Raw genomic sequence first — 20203 nt, forward strand, 5'->3', positions numbered from 1 at the left:
CAAAAGAAGGCTACCACAGAGTCTAAAACAAAGAAGGCTTTTATTTGATGTCCCCTCCTAGGAGTTCTTGAAAACTATGAATGCCATGAGAAAAATGTCTAAGTGTTGAGATCTCCAGGTACAAATCAGGTTGAGTTATAGGATTTCTCAGGTTACCCATATCAGAACAGGATGAAGACACAATAAAACAGTTGAATCTCACAAACATAACATTGAGCAAAAAAGGCCAAACACAAAAACAATACATACTGTATAAATCCTAGGCTCAAAAGCAAATAATTCTATGATACTAGACATCAAAAGTGGTTTCTCTTGGTGGGGGGTGGCACCTAGGGACCATTAATGACCGGAATAAACACACAAGTTTTTGGAGTTCTGACAGTGTTCCTTTTAGTGACGGTTACACCAGTGTGTTCACACTGAAAATTCACTGAGGTGTACATTTATGAGAACTTTCTATGTGTACTAGACTTTAATTGCATTTACCTTTATTTAAAAAGAAGGAAAAAGAGATTTCTCCTTAGGAAAAGACACATTGGCCAGGTACAGTGGCTCACGCCTGTAATCTCAGCACTTTGGGAGGCCGAGGTGGGCAGATCACTTGAGGTCAGGAGTTCAAGACCAGTCTCACCAACATGGCGAAACCCTGTCTCTACGAAAAATACAAAAATGAGCCGGGCATAGTGGTGCGTGTATGTAGTCCCAGCTACTCAGGAGGCTAAATCAGGAGAATTGCTTGAAATCAGGAGGCAGAGGTTGCAGTGAGCCAAGATCATGCCACTGCACTCCAGCCTGGGCGACAGAGTAAGACTCGGTCTCAAAAAAAAAAAAAAAAAAATTACTGCAAAACCACCATAAAAATCTACATACGGTGAAGACAGTTCAGGTAAGAATTATAGGTCTGGGGTGGGGAGTGGAGAGTTAATATGGAGAAGTATTACATCTCCAATAATCTATGGAAATAAAAAAATGTAAAAAAAAAAGAGAAAAGAGAAAATTAAAAAAATTAAAAAAAATTTAAAAAAAAAGAGAAAGTATTACAAAGTTCCTCAAGGGCTATCAGTGGATAAATCTCACACACACCCCTTTGCCAGGAGAAATAATCTTGGTAGTTCCCTCTATAATACAGCCAAGCCACCTAAAAGCATTATTTCGTTTTATTTATGAAACACATCAATCTGCTTTCCAATGGGAAAGTGTGTAACAATGGCAGGATCTATTTTCCTTGAACTTCTGACCAATTAAAAAAAAAACTTTAAGAACTAGTAAGGAGGGTAAATAGTGCCAGAATATAATTAGCAACTCTATTTCCTGGACCATTTCAGTGACATTTTGAAAAAGCAACTCATCTCTCATGGGGCAGCAGAATTTCAATAGCAAAAAAAGGTGTAAGTTATGTTCCAATCCCTTTAAATCTCACCATAACCCAAGATAGAAGGAAATTACATCACATCGAATTGTTCATCTTCAATTCTCTGTAGGTGTTCTTCAAGCACAGGACACACTTTTTTTTTTCAAATATTTATTTTTTCACACTCAGAGTTACTTAAATCTGGCTTTTCTTACTAGCATTATTGTAACCAGAAAAATCTGTGAACAAAAAACATTAAAGCCATTTAATAAAATTAACAGCTTTGCAGCCATCACAATTTCAAAATGTAAACAAACATAAATACCTTTTTTCAATTATTTTGAGATCACAAATTATTTCATAACAGAAAAAAAGGCATCATAGTAAACAGTAAGCATTTTCAGTATTAAAAATGCTCTCTGGCATAGGTACCTTCCTAAAGCTTACTTGAATGTCTTGTGTTATTAAATTTCAGTATATGTATCATATTGCTATCTCAACATTTGAAGAAGAAAGTTACTGTGATTCTGTAACCCAAGTGCTACAGCTTTAAATGAAAAATTTAAATATATTAGAGGTATATGATATCAAGTTGAATACTGCTGTTTAACACTCTAAGCATACATCCTAAACTGTTAATTTTAGAAGTTAATTTCTCTAATTCCCCAAAATCCGCCAAAGTAGTTTTTCTCCTTACAGTTTGTTGTTGGGGGTTTTTTTACACAGGGTCTCACTGTGTCACCCAGGCTGGAGTGCAGGGGCGCAATCTGGGCTCACTGTAGCCTCAACCTTTTGGGGTCAAGTGATCCTTCCACCTCATCCTCCCCAGTAGCTGAAACTACAGGCACATGCCACCACACCAGGCTAATTTTGTGTATTTTTTTGTAGAGACGAGGTCACACTACATTGCACAGGCTGGTGTCGAACTCCTGGGCTGAAGCAATCCTCCCACTTCAGTTTCCCAAAGTGTTGGGATTACAGGCATAAGCCACTGTGGCCAGCATAGTACTTTTAAGTAGTTTCACATTTTATCTCTGTTCAAGAAGGGGGAAATTTTCATTCAATGCAACTAAATTATGTGGCATGGAAAAATCTTATTTCAAATTTTGGCTGACAAGAAAAGGAATTATAAAACATTGTTTTGTTAAAAAATAAGCTTTATTATTCTCAACTTACAGTAATCTTAAAAATAAATAAGGAAACAAACACCACAATAAGAAAGCCAAGGCAAAATATATTAAACATATCATAGAATCATCTAAAAATATGAATGTTTTTAAGGATTGAGATAAAAATAAACAATTTAAAATAAAAATGATTAAAATGTAAAAATGAAGCACAATAAAAAAATGAGAAAAATTAAAAAATTAAATAAAGCATTATTTAAACGAGTTGAGAAAATTACCAATGTGGAGGAAAATATTTAAATTCTCATTTCACACCAATGCCAGATGAGGTAAAAACTTAAAATTTATTTAAATCTAACTTAGAAAAACTAAACAAACAGAATTAAACCAATATTGTTTATTACAGTTTTAAAAAGGGAGGAATTTCATAAAATCAGTAGAACAAAATTATATCAAGATGTTTGGGCTGGGCACGGTGGCTCACCCCTGTAATCCCAGCACTTTGGGAGGCCGAGGCAAGTAGATCACCTCAGGTCAGGAGTTCCAGACCAGCCTGACCGACATGGCGAAACCCCATCTCTATAAAAATACAAAAATTAGCTGGGCATGGTGGTATGCATCTGTAGTCCCAGCTACTCAGGAGGCTGAGGCAGGAGAATCACTTGAACCTGGGGGATAGAGGCTGCAGTGAGCCGAGATGGTGCCACTGCACTCCAGCCTGTGCAACAGAGCAAGCCTCCATCTCAAAACAAACAAACAAAAAGATGTTTGACTGCAATAATGTTAAATTCTATTTATCTTCAAAGATCACAAGATAAATACATCTATAAACATGCTTCACCTCAGTAATTAAAGAAATAAAGCACAGTATGTCATATATCCCCATTAAACCTTTATAAAAAATGTTAAGTGTTGATGAGTATAGGGTAACAACCACTCGAAAGAGAATACAAATTTATCCCTTTTCATTAATATTGTGCAGTATGTTTTAAGAGCCTTTAACATGTACCTAAAAAATCAATTCTGGCAATACACAACAGAGAGATAATACTATATACAAGAAACGTGTATAAATATGTTCTTCGCATGGGGGATAACATGATACGTTCACTGCACAGAACATTTTACAATCATTTATAATGATAGTTATTAAGATGCATTGTGAGAATGGGAAAGTGTTACCTAACAGTAGGTTAAAAAGCAGGACATCAAACTAAATGTTTTTTACCCACAAATATGTAAAAAATATACATTAAAATAATGGAAGCAATATATCAAAATTCTAATAATAATTCTATTAATTCCCAAAATCTAATTCCTCAAGCCAGCTTTCAAAATCATTAAAATACATATACACACCTTATACCCAAGTCAAAGACTATCTACTTTACCACTAATGGAAGCAAAAGGTTTAAATTAACATACTAGACAGAGAAGGCCAGCAATGCAACAAAGAAAACTCACTACAAAAACCTGGCACCTTAGGACACTTGGGCTAATAGACTCAATATCAGGATTCAAAGCTATACAACTGAATCATATGCATAGGTCATTTACTAATTCTAATTATCTGCTTTACTATTTTCTTCATTAGCAAATGTGCTAATCTTTAGGCAACTGGTTGTTCATTACTGATATCAAATATTAAATATAATAGAGTCTTGTTTGGGAGTTTCCTTGAAATATTAAGTAGAAAGATAAATAGGTTAAAATAATAAAATAAAACAAAGGAAGTTATACACACAATAGTACCATTTTTATTTGGTATCATCTGATAAGGAGAGATCTACAAGTAAATTTTCCAGAAAACTGAAACGTAACATTTAATTAACAGAGTTTTGAAAATGTTTACTTTTATAGCAATCTCAAAAGACACCAATTTCTTACTTCCTTAAACATAATACACAGAATAAAGGTTTATTATTAAAGTCATCATTGTGACGCATCAACTTACTAGGCTGCTCTATGATACTGTCATTCCTTCAGAAGTTAATGATTATAGGAGTGTATGTCTTTATAACGGCCTTAAAACAGTATTCTACCATAGTTCCACCTACTTTTTAATAGTTCTTCCTTTTCCCCTGAAGATGTCACTTCAGCTGCCAATGTCCCTAACTCCAATGGCCAACACTGAAGATTTTTATCTGTGGACTACTTCCAATTAGTTGTTTCCTAATAAAGGCTAATGGCTTATTATACTTGGTTACAGTCATTCTGAAGGCTTCTAGATTTTTTTATGTCCAGGATTTCTGCTATGTTTCAAATGGCTGAGGTCATTAGCAATAAATGTCAGCTGAATCACTGACTCTAACTTACAAATATACTGGAGTTCCAAAAACAACAGTAATAATAATACCTGAATAGTTTGATTAATCACAAAGTGATAGTCTCCTCAGGGCAAGTTACTCACTCAGTCCTCTCTAATAAGACAAAAATTACCTACATAAATGAGAAAGATCAGCTGAAAAGAAAAACAGAAAAAGTGAAAAGCAAAGGGTCAAACAAAATAATCAAGTCAAGACTTTGGACTTCGGGAAATATTTACTAAGAGTGGTTTTCAGAGTACAATTATAGTAGTTATCAGAGCATTAACGACAGAAATTTGCACCAGAGTATACACCAAATCTCTAGTAAATACTACTATAAAAATGAAACTCTTCTAGCAACTATTCCTTGTAGGCAACTTCAAACTGAATTTTCATATGAAATTTAGGTGTTTTTATTTTATTTTTGACCCATGGTCTCACTCTGTTGCCCAGGCTGGAGTGCAATGGTGCAATCACAATCACAGTTCACTGCAGTCTCAACCTTCTGGGCTCAAGTGATCCTCCCATCTCAGCCTCCCAAGTAGCTGGTACTACAGGCATGCACTACCACGCCCAGTTTATTTTTTTGTTGTGGTTTTTTTTTTTTTTTTTTTTTTTTGGTAGAAACGTGGTCTGACTATGTTGTTGCTGGTCTCAAGCAATCCTCCCACCTCAGCCTCCCAAAGTGCTGGTATTACAGGCGTGAGCCACCAGGCCAGCTTAAGGCAACTTAAAGTTACAGGTTTGTGGAAACAGGCATGGTGTCAGACCTTAAGGAAAAAATTGAAGTGAGAACGAATCAGTATTATATTATCACTGTTACTAATTTCCTCTGATCACTGAAGTTCATTAGCTCTCATCATTTATATGACTGTAATAATTGAGAAAAATGAAAATTAAATTTCTTGGTTATTTAAATTTTACTCAAGCAAAAACAAACCATGTAAAAACACATTTTTCCTCTTCCTTGGATTTTTCTCAGTATATTTCTACCAAGTACAAATAATTTCGTGTCTGTAAAAGACTGGTAATTCCCAAGACCCACTACTGAAAAGTTTATAAAACAAAAGTCCTAAGAACAAGGAACATATATTATTTCATAGATCAGATGTACGTGGACTATTAAAGGCCGAGTTACCAAGCTAAATTTATGCAGATACCTTTGCAAAGGCCATTGTAGAACTGTGACCTTCAAACTCATTGTCACTTTCACAATTTTCTACTTCTAAAAATAATAATAAAATGTACTTAACAAATGTTATTTAACAGAATAGCTTTATCTAAAGTAAAGAATTCACAAGGTTTCAATTAAGTATCACCTTAAGCTGCTGACTTTTATGACAGGAAATATCTAGCAATTCTGTGAACAGACCCAGAATTGACTAAAAAAAAGAGGAGGAGAAAGTTGCCTGAAATACAGACTCGGCTGTCCTCCAACTATTATGAGCCTAACTATTCTCGGACCACGGCTCTTGACTCACTGTCAACCTTCTACATTCCTCTTTTCTCCCCAACTTGTCCAATTCCATTTCAACATCAACCTCTACACTCCCAACGTCCCCTTTTCCTCTTTCCAACATCGTATCTCTCAACGCTCACTTCTATTCCTCAACATTTCTACTTGCACTGTTACAACAAAAAACCACATTGCCCAAAGAGTGGACACTTTTCTTACGTGACTGGTCTGATAAATATTATTACTGGTAGGTTTAAGGGGGAAATTACAAAAACAACACTTACAAAATGAAAGCCGCTTAGCAACTTCAAGTATATATACCTTTGTTTGTACGAACTACTGATATGTCTACCACTCTCCAATTGAGATCACTAAATTGCAGGGTCAGAACTACCATTTTAATCACACTGATAAGCTTTTAAAACGTCTGAAAAACTCCTATATAGTTAGGTTACAGTTTAGAATATATAAAGTTATATATGTAACAAACATTAAACATAAAAATATAAAACTCAAGTGATAAAACATTTATTTAAATATTGTTTTACATGTACTTTCTGTGCAAAGGTACTAAGCACAATAAATCAACTTTACTGCAAAAATAAGTCACTTGTGATATTTTCACAAGATTATACTACCAAAAAAATCAGTACAAACAAAAAAATCTGCTTTTTATCTAACTATGCATACATGAGTCTTGATAAACAGGCACATATCACTAAATAAAAATTTAATTTAGCTAAAAAATGTTTACTGATTGCCAATGTTGTGTTGGGACCCCATTAAAACAACACTTTCTCCCCTTCATTTAAGAAACAAAAACTAAACTAAAACATGGAAATATCTGGAATGATACAGAGCAACCACAAAGGCTGGTTACAGAGATTTAAGACTGAGGAATGGAACTTTGTGGTACCTTGAAACAAGTACTGTGTTACTCTATACTATATACCTCTGTATGACGTGCAGGAAAAAAAAAAATTTGTAGTTTTAAAAAACAAACTATGAATGAATTAACTAGTTACCTGATTCGTTTTGTAATTAACTCCCCACTCCCTATTTAGTACTGCAACTACTTAAAATAAAAATCCAAACACTACTTAAGAATACGAAAAAACAAAGGCATATTGTAAATTGCTTTCTGAGACATTAGGGAATTGGAGAGAAATATTAAATTGATTTCAAACTCATTTAAGAAAAATAAAGCTCAAACTCTGATACCAAAGTTTGAGTTTGCTCTTTACTAAAAAGTCGATCTGAGGCCAGGCGCGGCGGCTCACGCCTGTACAGTGCTGTAATCCCAGCACTTTGAGAGGCCGAGGCAGGTGGATCACTTGGGGTCAGGAGTTTGAGACTAGCCTGGCCAACACGGTGAAACCCCGTCTCTACTAAAAATACAAAAATTAGCCGGGCGTGGTGAAGCGCGACTGTAAACCCAGCTACTCGCTACTCGCTACTCGCGAGGCTGAGGCAGGAGAATCGCTTGAACCCGGGAGGCGGAGGTTGCAATGAGCCGAGATCGCCCCACTGCACTTCAGCCTAGGCGACAAGAGCGAGACTCCGTCTCAAAAATAAAAATAAAAATTCACATGAAACAGTCTGTTACCCTAAATATATAACGTAAAACCACCATCCCTAAACATCAAAGATGGCAACGTCAGTAACACAGTGGTAATTAAAACCCTACCGATAACTGAGTTAATAGGCACGTACAAAATGATTAAAAGCAGGATTTTCTTCTGACCTCAGGTGCTATCAGAGACATAATGGGCCCTTCAAATACTGCCAAAAGTTACTGAAAATACGAAGTCAGGGTGATGAGCAAATGACACCCAGAGAAAAGAGATGGGAGGAGTTCTGTTTCAGGAGACTGGAGACAGGTACTGCAGCAGAAAACGCAACAAAATAGTTAACAGGTCTGGAATACTTTAGAAAACGGCAACACGGGAAAAACTGACAAGAACGTTTTAAAGTAAGAGGAACGGTATCCAATGGAATCATCAGGTCTGCACCAGCACGGCTCCGGACTTCCAGTGAGTGGGACAGGGTGGAACTATCACTGCGTGGGGAGAAGGACCCGGCTGAGGGGTGCATATGCTTTTGCAGGTGGCGGAGCGCCCGCAGGGGGATGGGGAGGGCAGTGTTGCCTCAATGGGGTTACTGTATTCCCTTCAAGACTATAGGAAGCTGATATAGCACGTAACCCGGCACCAAGAGGCACTCGCCCCGGGCCCCTCCCTAACGACTTGCCTTGTAGAAAGAGTTGCGGGTCCCAGGCCCCCGGAACCCAAGGCTCCGCCATCCAGGACAACTGCTCTGCCAACGAGGTCCCGCGAGAATCGAGAGATCTCGCGATACAAACACACTCGCATCTCGCGAGCTTCCTCTAACATGGCGGTACAGAAAAAAATCAGTATTTCGGAACTTAAAAAGCACTTCACTAACAGAGTAGTGAACATTTAAAACACTGAATAGGAAGTCTTTTCCGCTTTATATGTCTCCTCCTTTCCCCTTGTACAGAAGAAAAGCGGCAATCTTAAAAACCTCCGATTACCACGGTTATACTACACAAACACAGCCCAACGCGCTGCCTCAGCCGGCCTCCCTGTCACGTGGAAACAGATTATCGGCGTGCCCATCACGTGGGCCGCCACTGAGCGAGCGCGCGCCCGACGCCCTCCCAGGAGCCCTCCCCGCCCCCCTTTCGCCCGCGCACACGTGCGCGCGCACCCCCGCCCCACGTGGGGGCTTCGCCGTCACAGCCGTCGCAGTCGTCGCCTCCAGCCCACCCCCTCCCAGTACTTGGCTCCAAATCCGGGTCCCAAGCCGATCGTTTGCCACCCCCATTCCCTCCCCCTTCATTCTCCCTCCCCCGTGTCTGGCCCTCACCACGTGCCCCGAGCTCCTGCTCACCTTTCACGCGGGGTCGCACTCCACGGGCCACTTGGGGAGGCGCCGCCGCCTTGGCCGCTCTCCGCCCCCGCCACGGCACTTGCTCGGGTGGCCACCGCTGCAGGAAGCTCGATAGCGGCGCCGCGGCGCTTCCAGGTGGGTCCCCGCCTCCAGCTCCTGCCACTTCCCGCAGCACCAGCGGCTCCTTCCGGTCCCCTCCTTTCTCCTCCTCGTTGGGACGGGCGGGCGGCGGCGGCGGCGACTGCTGCTGCGGTAGCTGCTGCTGCTGCTGCTGCTGCTGCAGGCGCGCTCACTACACCGCCTGCTGGTAACCGCGGCCCGTGCAGCGCCCGCGGGTCGGGGGCTGCCGAGGCCCTTCCCGGCCCATCCCTGCCCCTGGGCGAAGGTTGGTCTTCCGAGAGCGGGTTGCAGTCCATCCCTTGCAATTGTCCAACCTGGCCCTAACAGAGGAAAAGCGTCCTCGTAGCTTCGCCGTTGGAAATCGGCTTCATTCTACTCTTTGTGGCCTCCTGAGAGATTTGTAAACCCCACCTTCCTTAGCACTGTGGTCTCAAGCCAGGAGAACATCCATATGTGTATTTATGATGATGCTTCTGCCTCTCCTCGTTCACCTCTGGCTTTCTAGCTGGTACCACACCACGCAAACTCGAACCACTTCGGGCCTTTGCGCTTGCTGATTTCTCTGGCAGAACATTTCCTCCAGATTTTTTTTAACTCGTCGATGTTCGATGCATATTTCAGGTCCCTTCTCAGAGGGCTGCCCAGACCACTGTATCCAAAAAAGTACACCTGCACCATTGCTGTAACTCTTTACCTGCTTTTATTTCTTCATAACAGTTACAGCTTCCAGACCTTATTTATTTGTCAGTATCCTCACCACCAAGAATGTAAGATTTTTAAAAGCAGGGACTTAGTAAACTATTTTGCTCATTACTGTATCCCCAGAATTGTGTCTGACACAAAGCAGTGCTCAGTAGTATCAAAACAGATCTACCAACTATATTAAGCATGTAGGAAAATGAAGCCCAACACACATTAATGAAGATAAACAACATTTATGAGCTGTGGAAAAACAGCTAAACCTCCTTCCCTGGCTATAAAGATTATGTTCCAAAAATATAAAATCCAGTGGTAGAAGCCATTAACTGGCGCTTTTCTTTGACAATTGTCCAGTACTGCTTCATTACTTTTGTTTTCCTTTGGAACATTATTTTTTTTTAAGGCAAGTGGATACATGTTGTGCCTTCTTTTATGTTACTAATAAAAGTTATTAAATGGTTTAAATGGTGTTTTGTATTTTAGCTTTAAGTTCAACTCAAAGTAACATCTACTTCAAGAAAAAGGGTTACATATTTTTATATTAATTAACACATCAAGTATTTATTGAACATACCAGTGTTTCTGGGTGGCAGTATGTCAAAAAAAAAAAAGGGGGGGTGGGCACGGTGGCTCACGCCTGTAATCCCACCACTTTGGGAGGCCGAGACGGGCAGATCACCTGAGGTGTCAGGAGTTAAAGACTAGTCTGGCCAACATGGTGAAACTTCGTCTCTATTAAAAATAGAAAAATTAGCCAGGTGTGGTGGCACACACCTGTTATCCCATGTAATCTCAGCTACTTGGGAAGCTGAGGCAGGAGAATCGCTCGAACCCGGGAGGTGAAGGTTGCAGTGAGCCGAGATCACGCCACTGCACTCCAGCCTGGGCAACGGAGCAAGACTCTGTCTCAAAAATAAAAAAGGGGCCGGGCGCGGTGGCTCAAGCCTGTAATCCCAGCACTTTGGGAGGCCGAGACGGGTGGATCACGAGGTCAGAAGATCGAGACCATGCTGGCTAACAGGGTGAAACCCCGTCTCTACTAAAAAATACAAAAAAAAAAACAACAACAACAAACAAACTAGCCGGGCGAGGTGGCGGGCGCCTGTAGTCCCAGCTACTCGGGAGGCTGAGGCAGGAGAATGGCGTAAACCCGGGAGGCGGAGCTTGCAGTGAGCTGAGATCCGGCCACTGCACTCCAGCCTGGGCGGCAGAGCCAGACTCTGTCTCAAAAAAAATAAAAATAAAAATAAAAATAAAATAAAAAAGGAAAGATAAAACATACTAGTGCCCTATACTAAGACTAAGCACGTTTCCCTAACTTGCTCTTTCTACTTATAGAGCCAAATTCTATTATAATAACCATACTTAGCATGCTTTTGATTCCTATGTGCCAAGCCAAATGCTGTGTACTTTTCTATGTTACCCTATTTTAGGCTTCTGACAATCCTATGAGATATATACTATTTGTGGTAGGCCTTGAGATGCACTTTACAGACCCCACTTCAGGAATAAAGCACTGAGCTGCTGCCACCAAGAGTCATACCCATAGCAAGCCATCGGTTGTCAGCCCCTTTCAGGCATGCCAGTGTCACAGTGTCATAATGTTCTCAGAGAGGCCACATCCAGTGACTGATCAATGCAGGGATAAAAGGCCCAGCCCTCTCACCTCCATTTGGTACAATTCTGATGGATTTTCTCATCTCCTGCAGAACAACTTGCAGGATCAGCTAAGGCATTCCATTGAGACTTCATTGAAGCCTAGCTGCTTCTGCCCAATTCAGCTTTTCTTCCCTCCCACAAGTGATGATTCCAAAATATATGATTCCAAAAGCAGGATCTTGCTCTGTTGCCCAAGCTGGTGTGCACTGGCACAGTCTAGGCTCACTGCAGCCACCCGTGTCCCTTGTAGTCGAGATACGCACCTCCGTGCCCAATTAATTTTTGTATTTTTTATAGAGATGGGGTTTGGCCATGTTGTCCAGGCTGGTCTCAAAACTCCTGGCCTCAAGCTATCCACCCACCTCGGCCTGCCAAAGTACTGGGATTACAGGCCTGAGCCACTACGCCTGGCCCCCTTTGTTATTTTCATCTAGGATCACAGAATATTGAAGATGGAAGATACATTAACAACAACTAATTCAGCAGTTTGTACAATATTTTCTGAAGCACTGGAAATTTCTTGTATACTCATATTCTTATGCCAGGATCCAATATTTGAGCCAAATAAAAGAGGACCTGGGAGTAGGCAACCAGCTGACATTTTCCTCCATCCCTTACCACAGCAGGTAAGATGCCACCTCAGAACACACTTTGAAAATCATTGATGTAGTTCTTTCAACAAATATGCCAGGTGCCATACAAGGTGCTAGAGATACAGTGGTGAACAAAGCAAGCAGAGTGTCTTTTTTTTTTTTTTTTGAGATGGAGTCTCACTCCGTCGCCCAGGCTGGAGTGCAGTGGCCAGATCTCAGCTCACTGCAAGCTCCGCCTCCCGGGTTCACGCCATTCTCCTGCCTCAGCCTCCCGAGTAGCTGGGACTACAGGCGCCCGTCACCTCGCCCGGCTAGTTTTTTGTATTTTTTAGTAGAGATGGGGTTTCACCGTGTTAGCCAGGATGGTCTCGATCTCCTGACCTCGTGATCCACCCGTCTCGGCCTCCCAAAGTGCTGGGATTACAGGCTTGAGCCCCCGCGCCCGGCCGACTAGCAAGCAGAGTTTCTACTTGGACAGAGCGCCCACAGTCTAGGGAGGGAGGCTGACATTTAAAATATAATCACATAAATTGAAACTGGTTAGTACCATTCATGAAAGGTGTAGGTCATAGGTCTGGGAAGTGAGGAGCGCCTCTGCCCAGCTGCGGTCCGGTCTGGAAAATGATGGACCTCTGCCTGGCCGTCCAACTGTCTGGGAAGTAAGGAACGCCACTGCCCAGCCACTGCACCATCTAGGATGGCAGGAGCCCCTCTGCCCGGCCCGCACTGTCTGGGAAGTGAGGAGCGCCTCTGCCTGGCCCCCACCGCTTCTGAGAAGTGAAGAGCACCTCTGCCCATTCCCCCCCACCCCCCGTCCGGAAGTGAGGAGCACATCTGCCCCGCTGTCCCACCGTCTGGGAAGTGAGGAGCACCTCTGCCCGGCCCCCACCCTGTCGGTGAAGTGAGGAGTGCCTCTGCCCAGTCCCCTCATTGTCTGGGAAGTGAGGAGCACCTCTGCTTGGCCCCCGCCCCGTCTGGGAAGTGAGGAGCACCTCTGCCCCACCGCCCCACCGTCTGGGAAGTGAGGAACACCTCTGCCCGGCCCCCGCCCCGTCTGGGAAGTGAGCATCTCTGCCCTGCTGCTCCACCGTCTAGGAAGTGAGGAGCGCCTCTGCCCAGTCCCCTCATTGTCTGGGAAGTGAGGAGCTCCTCTGCCCAGCCCCCCACTGTCTGGGAAGTGGGGAGCGCCTCTGCCCTGCCCCTGCCACCATCTGGGAAGTGAGGAGCACCTCTGCCCAAAGGCCCACTGTCTGGGAAGTGAGGAGCTCCTCTGCCCGGCCCCCACCCCATCTAGGAAGTGAGGAGCGCCTCTGCCTGGCCGCCGCCCCGTCTGGGAAGTGAGCAGCGCCTCTGCCCAGTCCCCTCATTGTCTGGGAAGCGAGGAGCACCGCTGCCCAGCTCCCCCACCGTCTGGGAAGTGAGGAGCACCTCTGCTCTGCACCCTCCCCCAACTGTCTGGGAAGTGAGGAGCATCTCTGCCCGCCCCACTCCCACCGTCTGGGAAGTGAGAAGCACCTCTGCCCTTCCCCCCTCAAATCTGGGAAGTGGGGAGAACCTCTGCCGGCCCTCCCATTGTCTGGGAAGTGAGGAGCGCCTCTGCCCTGCGCCCTCCCCGCCACCACACCCTCTGGGAAGTGAGGAGCGCCTCTGCCTGGGCCCCCCACTGTCTGAAAAGTGAGGAGAGCCTCTGCCCGCGCCCCCCCCGCCCCCGACCCGGCCCCGTCTGGGAAGTGAGGAGCGCCTCTGCCCGGCCCACCGCATCGTCTGGGAAGTGAGGAGCCCTCTGCCTGGCCCCCACCCCATCTAGAAAGTGAGGAGCACCTCTGCCCGGCCGTCCCCCGCCCCCCATACACACACCCCATCTGGGAAGTGAGAAGCGCCTCTGCCAGCCGCTGTGCAACCCTCCAAGGGTGAAGTGACAGCCTTGTGTGTGATCTTTCTGCCCTCCCCAAGTTTGCATTTTCTTTTCTTTTTTTTTTTTTTTTTGAGACAGAGTCTCGCTCTATCGCCCAGGCTGGAGTGCAGTGGCCGGATCTCGGCTCACTGCAAGCTCCGCCTCCCGGGTTTACGCCATTCTCTTGCCTCAGCCTCCCGAGTAGCTGGGACTACAGGCGCCTGCCACCTCGCCCGGCTAGTTTGTTTGTTTGTTTGTTTGTTTTTTGTATTTTTTAGTAGAGACGGGGTTTCACCGTGTTAGCCAGGATGGTCTCGATCTCCTGACCTCGTGATCCGCCCGTCTCGGCCTCCCAAGTGCTGGGATTACAGGCTTGAGCCACCGCGCCCGGCCTGCATTTTCGACATTAAAGTTTACTTTTTAACTTTTAAATTGGAGAATATAAAAAAAAGTGCAGTTCACTATAAGAATATGTCCATATGCCCAAAAGTACATACATGTTCTAAAATACTTCTGAGGAAGCAACATCCAATCTGAGATGAAGTATGTATTCACTACTTCTAAAGTGTGAATGCATTTAGGAGTTGGGCAAAGGTGGGAAAAACACTCCAGAGAAAGAAAACAGTTGATGCAAGGCCCCCTACATGGGATGGAAGTTATTATTTATTTACTACTACTACTTACTATTGCCTGAAAGAAACCACTGGTTTTTTCCCCTTGTATATAAATCTGATATGAAGTCATATATCCTAATTCTTTCACTGGATCATGAGCTTTTTTCTATGTCATTAAATATTCTTCAAAAATCCCAAGAAATGGGCCAAGCATAGTGGCTCACACCTGTAATCCCAGCACTTTGGGAGGGCAATGTGGGAGAATCACTTGAAGTCAGGAGTTCAGGCCTAGCCTGGGCAACATAGCAACATCCCATCTCTACAAAACATATTTTAAAATTAGCCAGGCATGGTGGTACACACCTGTACTCCCAGCTACTCTGGAGGCTAAGGCAGAAGGATCACCTGAGAGCCAAGGAGTTCGAGGCTGCAGTGAGCTATGATCATGCCATTGTAGCCCAGCCTGGGCAACACAGTGGGACCCCATCTCTAAAAAATAAAAATAAACCCTGATAAATGATTGCATAATTTATTTAACCACTCTTCTATTTGAGGACACTATCATGGCATTATGATTGGTTTAATGAGTGCTCTCATGTCCAAACACAGTATATGTCCAGATCTTTTGGGGGCTGAATCTCTAAGATTTGGGTAGTTGAATTAGTGGGAAGTAAAAGGAGAGTCTAGGATTCCTGGCTTGGGTGACCAGGGAGATGGAGGTGTTATTGATGACCACAGAAAATACTAAAGTAGGAGCAAGTTTAGATGGGGGAATGATGTGTTTCATTAGGGTATACTGAGTTTCAGGCAACCCCAGTACATCTAAATGAAGCACCCAAGAGTCAGTTAGAAACATGTCGAAGATGCTGGTTTCAGGTCTGAGCTGGAAGTACAGGTTTGTGAGTCTTTAGCTTAGAAATAGTAACTGGAACCTGAGTTTAGATTTGGTTACCCAGGGAGAGCACAGAGTGAGAAAAACAAAACCAATAACAAAACCCTGAGAAGCACTGACATTGTTGAGGGCAAGGAAGAAAGTAAAAACCACAGAGGAGAAATGAGGGACCAGAACTGTAAAGGAAAATTGAACAGTAGTAACCAAAAACCAGTGAGGAAGAAATTTGAAAATGGAGTCCTAAATGTGAACTTACTAGACAGATTTACCAGGAACCTATTTTGTCTCATACATTATGTTAAACACAAGGGGGGAACAAGACAAAACCTTTTGGTGCCTACCGTCTGGTGGGGAAGACATTGTTATACATCACCAAAAAGGCCAATATATTTGGCATATTTTTAACAATTATACCTTGTTTCTAAAAAGACATGTAGCTCACCCAAAAAAATCAGTATAATGGGTAAAACAGAATTCAAAATAATTAAAATGAGAAATTTATGGCAAAAAGAAAATAGAAACAAAAATGATGCACAAAAATACATGCTTGGTTGGATGCAGGGGCTCACACGTCTGCAGTCCTAGGACTTTGGGAGGCCAAGCTAGACGGACTGCTTGAGCACAGGGTTCAAGGCCAACCTGGGCAACATAGTGAGACCCCATCTCTACAAAAAATAAAAATAAATTAGCCAGGTGTGGCGGCGCATGCCTGTGGTCCAGCCTGTGGTCCCAGCTGAGCCTGAGGTGGAAGGATTGCTTGAGCATAGGAGGTTAAGGCTGCAGTGAGCCATGCCCATGCAACTCCAGCCTAGGCAACACTGCACGACTGTCTTAAAATAAATAATTTTTTAAAAAAATACATGCTCTAAGGTCCTGAAAACTTACTTTAAGCTTTGTAGCAGATGTTGTAACAAGGAAAAAACAAAATCAGTTATAACAGGTTTAGTATGCCTAGGGTAACAAATATTTTGCCCAAAGGAGGCATTACTACTCCAGGACTAAGACTAAAGATGAATTTCTCTGAGTTTCTCACAATGACAACATCATGTGAAGAGTATCCTTAACAGCATCTTTCTAGTAAATCCAACAGTTAATTTTATGGGACTCCTTATTACAACATCTCTCAATCTAGGCTGAAAGCAATTCTGTGGGCTTGGAAGAGGTAAACAGCATATCCTAGGTAGGAAACTCTTATAGTCTGACTGTGTGTGTTTCAAATTAGCATGACTTCCACCCTAAAAACAAGCATTTCTGCATAAATTTCCTAACAAGGTTGTTCTCCTATATTACTGGTTATCATACTCAAGAAACTTAACATTGATATACTATTACCGAATATCTAATACATAGTCTATATTCAAATTTCCCAAACTGTTCCAGTATTGTTCCTTAGATATTATCTCTTCCAATCCAGGGCCCAACCTAGGATCACACATTGCATTTAGTAGTCATGTTCTCTTAATCTTCATCTAGCCTTTTTCTGTCTATCATAACACTAATTTTTTAGAATTCAGGCAAGCTGTGTTTATGAAGTATGCCTTTAAAAAAATTATCCTGGCTGGGCGCAGTGGTTCATGCCTGTAATCCCAGCACTTTGGGAGGCCAAGGTGGACAGATTGCCTGAGGTCAGGAGTTTGAGACCAGCCTCGCCAACATGGGGAAACCCCATCTCTACTAACAATAGAAAGAAAAAATTAGCTGGGCGTGGTGGCAGGCGACTGTAATCCCAGCTACTCGGGAGGCTGAGGCAGGAGAATCGCTTGAACCTGGGAGGTGGAGGTTGCAGTGAACTGAGATCGTGCCATTGCACTCCAACCTGGGCGACAAGAGCAAAACTTCATCTCAAAAAAAAAAAAAAAAAAAATTATCCCAAGGGCTGGGCATGGTGGCTCACACCTGTAAGCCCAGCACTTTGGGAGACAGAGGCAGGTGGATCACTTGGAAGTCAGGAGTTTGAGATAAGCCTGACCAACAAGGTCAAACCCAGTCCCTACAAAAATACAAAAATTAGCTAGGTGGGGTGGCGTGCACCTATAGTCCCAGCTACTCAGGAGGCAGAGGCAGGAGAATCATTTGAACTGAGCCAAGATCACATCACTGCACTCCAGCCTGGACAACAGAGTGAGACTCTGCCTCCAAAAAAAAAAAAGAAAAAAAAATTATCTTGAGTAAACAGACAACCCATAGAGTGGGAGAAAATATTCACAAACTACGTATCTGACAAAGGACTAATATCCAGGATCTACAAGGAACTCAAACAAATCAGCATGAAAAAAAAAAATCCCATCAATAAGTGGGCAAAGGACATAAAGAGACAATTCTCAAAAGAAGATATATAAACAGCTAACGAACATGAAAAAATGCTCAACATCACTAATTAGCAGGGAAATGCAAATTAAAACTGTAATGACATACCACCTTACTCCTGCAAGAATGGCCATAATTAAAAAGTCAAAAAACAATAGATGTTGGCATGGATGTGGCGAAAAGGGAACACTTTTACACTGCTGGTGGAAATGTAAACTAGTACAACTACTATGGAAAACAGTATGGAGAGTCCTTAAAGAACTAAAAGTAGAACTACCATTCGATCCAGCAATCCCACTACTGGGTATCTACCCAAAGGAAAAGAGGTCATATGAAAAAGACACATGCACATGCATGTTTATAGCAGCACAATTCACAGGTGCAAAGATATGGAACCAACCTAAGTACCTGTCAACCAACAAATGGATAAGGAAAACATGGTATATGGGCGCAGTGGCTCACACCTATAATCCCAGCACTTTGGGAGGCCGAGGCGGGTGGATCACCTGAGGTCAGGAGTTCGAGACCAGCCTGGCCAATATGGTGAAGCCCTGATTCTACTAAAAATACAGAAATTAGCTGGGTGTGGTGGCGGGCACCTGTAATCCCAGCTACTCAGGAGGCTGAAGTAGGAGAATTGTTCGAACCCAGGAGGTGGAGGTTGCAGTGAGCCAAGATTGCACCATTGCACCCCAGCCTGGGCAACAAGAGTGAAACTCTGTCTCAAGGAAAAAAAAAAAAAAAAGGGAAAATGTGGTATATATACACCATGGAATACTACTCAGCCATAAAAAGGAATGAAATAATGTCTTTTGCGGCAACTTGGATGGAACTGGTATTCTAAGTAACTCAGGAATGGAAAACCCAATGTCGTATGTTCTCACAAGTGGAAGTTAAGCTATGAGGATGCGAAGGCATAAGAGTGATATAATGGACTTTGGGAACTGGGATGTAAATTTGGGAGAGGTTGAGGCATAAAAGACTACATATTAGGTAAAATGTACACTGCTCGGGTGATTAGTGCACCAAATCTCAGAAATCACCACTAAAGAATTTATCCATGGTAACCAAAAACCACCTGTACCCTTAAAACTATTGAAATTTAAATATAAAAAGTTATCTTGCTTCTCTTCTTAGATCCAGATTAAATATTTTTGACAGGACTCTTACATAACTAATGTTGCATCCTTAGAAATCACACATTTTGGGCCTAGCGTGTGGTGGCTCACACCTGTAATCCCAGCACTTTGGGAGGCTGAGGCGGGCGGATCACTTGAGGTCAGGAGTTTGATACCAGCCTAACCAATATGGTGAAACCCTGTCTCTACTAAAAATACAAAAATTTAGCCAGGCATGCTGGCGTGTGCCTGTAGTCCCAGCTACTCAGGAGGCTGAGGCAGGAGAATCGCCTGAACCTGAGAGGCAGAGGTTGCAGTGAGCCGAGATCACACCACTGCACTCCAGCCTGTGCGACAGAGAGACTCCATCTCAAAAAAAAAAAAAAAAAAAATTACACATTTTTAAAAGAATGATGAATTACACCACCGAGTGTCAATTATGTTGTATATATTATATATAACAATACACATAATTATCATAATCCTATGATTGAGTATGGCAGACATGAAGATTGCTGTTCAGACCCCTCTTCTAGAAAGCACTTGCTGTGCAGCTGAGAGGAAGAGGGGTGGGTGACAATCTCTGTTAGCTCCATCAGGGTCAAGCTGAGTTTATTCTCTTTTCCAGGTAGCCACTAGTCAGTGACAGAATAAGGCCTAGTGACAGTACAAGGGCCTAGTCATTTCTGTCCAATGCAGGGCTCCTCCAATGGGTAATCTTAGCTCCATATTGCCTTATGGGCCTGGCAGAGAATTTGTCAGGTCTGCATCATTCTGGTTACTCCTACTGCTCAATCCTGTTTCTCTCATTTTCTTTCATCTGTGTTATTCGCCAACAAATTATATGCATGCATTAACACTATCTCAGTGTCTGCTTCCTGGAAAGCCCAAACTACAACATTCTCATTTAGCAAATGAAGAAAACTGGAAATCAGAGAACTTTAAATATTGTTCCAAATCATAGTTAATATAGCTACTAGGATTTGAATTTAAGTAATCACCTTCATATTATAAATCAAGACTCTGGCCGGGCGCGGTGGCTCAAGCCTGTAATCCCAGCACTTTGGGAGGCCGAGACGGGTGGATCACAAGGTCAGGAGATCGAGACCATCCTGGAGAACACCGTGAAACCCCGTCTCTACTAAAAAATACAA

General features: G+C 42.9%; 1 protein-coding gene and 1 pseudogene across 9 annotated transcripts in view; both read right to left on the reverse strand.

The window, feature by feature from the left end:
• Window positions 1-9324, reverse strand: part of ZZZ3 (zinc finger ZZ-type containing 3) — a 122107-nt gene extending 112783 nt beyond the window's left edge. For 3 of the 9 annotated variants that reach the window (XM_050805042.1, XM_050805049.1, XM_050805026.1), the window contains exon 1: window positions 9154-9321. The gene's annotated coding sequence lies outside the window, so the exon portion shown is untranslated. Of the gene's footprint in view, window positions 1-1420; window positions 7996-8490; window positions 8853-9153 lie in introns of those variants that run through there. The other 6 variants (XM_050804969.1, XM_050804995.1, XM_050805016.1 and 3 more) reach the window with 5 other exon arrangements.
• A 3057-nt stretch (window positions 9325-12381) lies between these two features.
• LOC126948799 (translation initiation factor IF-2-like) lies at window positions 12382-13985 on the reverse strand (annotated as a pseudogene).
• Window positions 13986-20203: the final 6218 nt, after the last annotated feature.

The sequence above is a fragment of the Macaca thibetana genome, chromosome 1 (assembly GCF_024542745.1).
Source record: "Macaca thibetana thibetana isolate TM-01 chromosome 1, ASM2454274v1, whole genome shotgun sequence".
In the NCBI taxonomy this organism is placed as follows: domain Eukaryota; kingdom Metazoa; phylum Chordata; class Mammalia; order Primates; family Cercopithecidae; genus Macaca; species Macaca thibetana.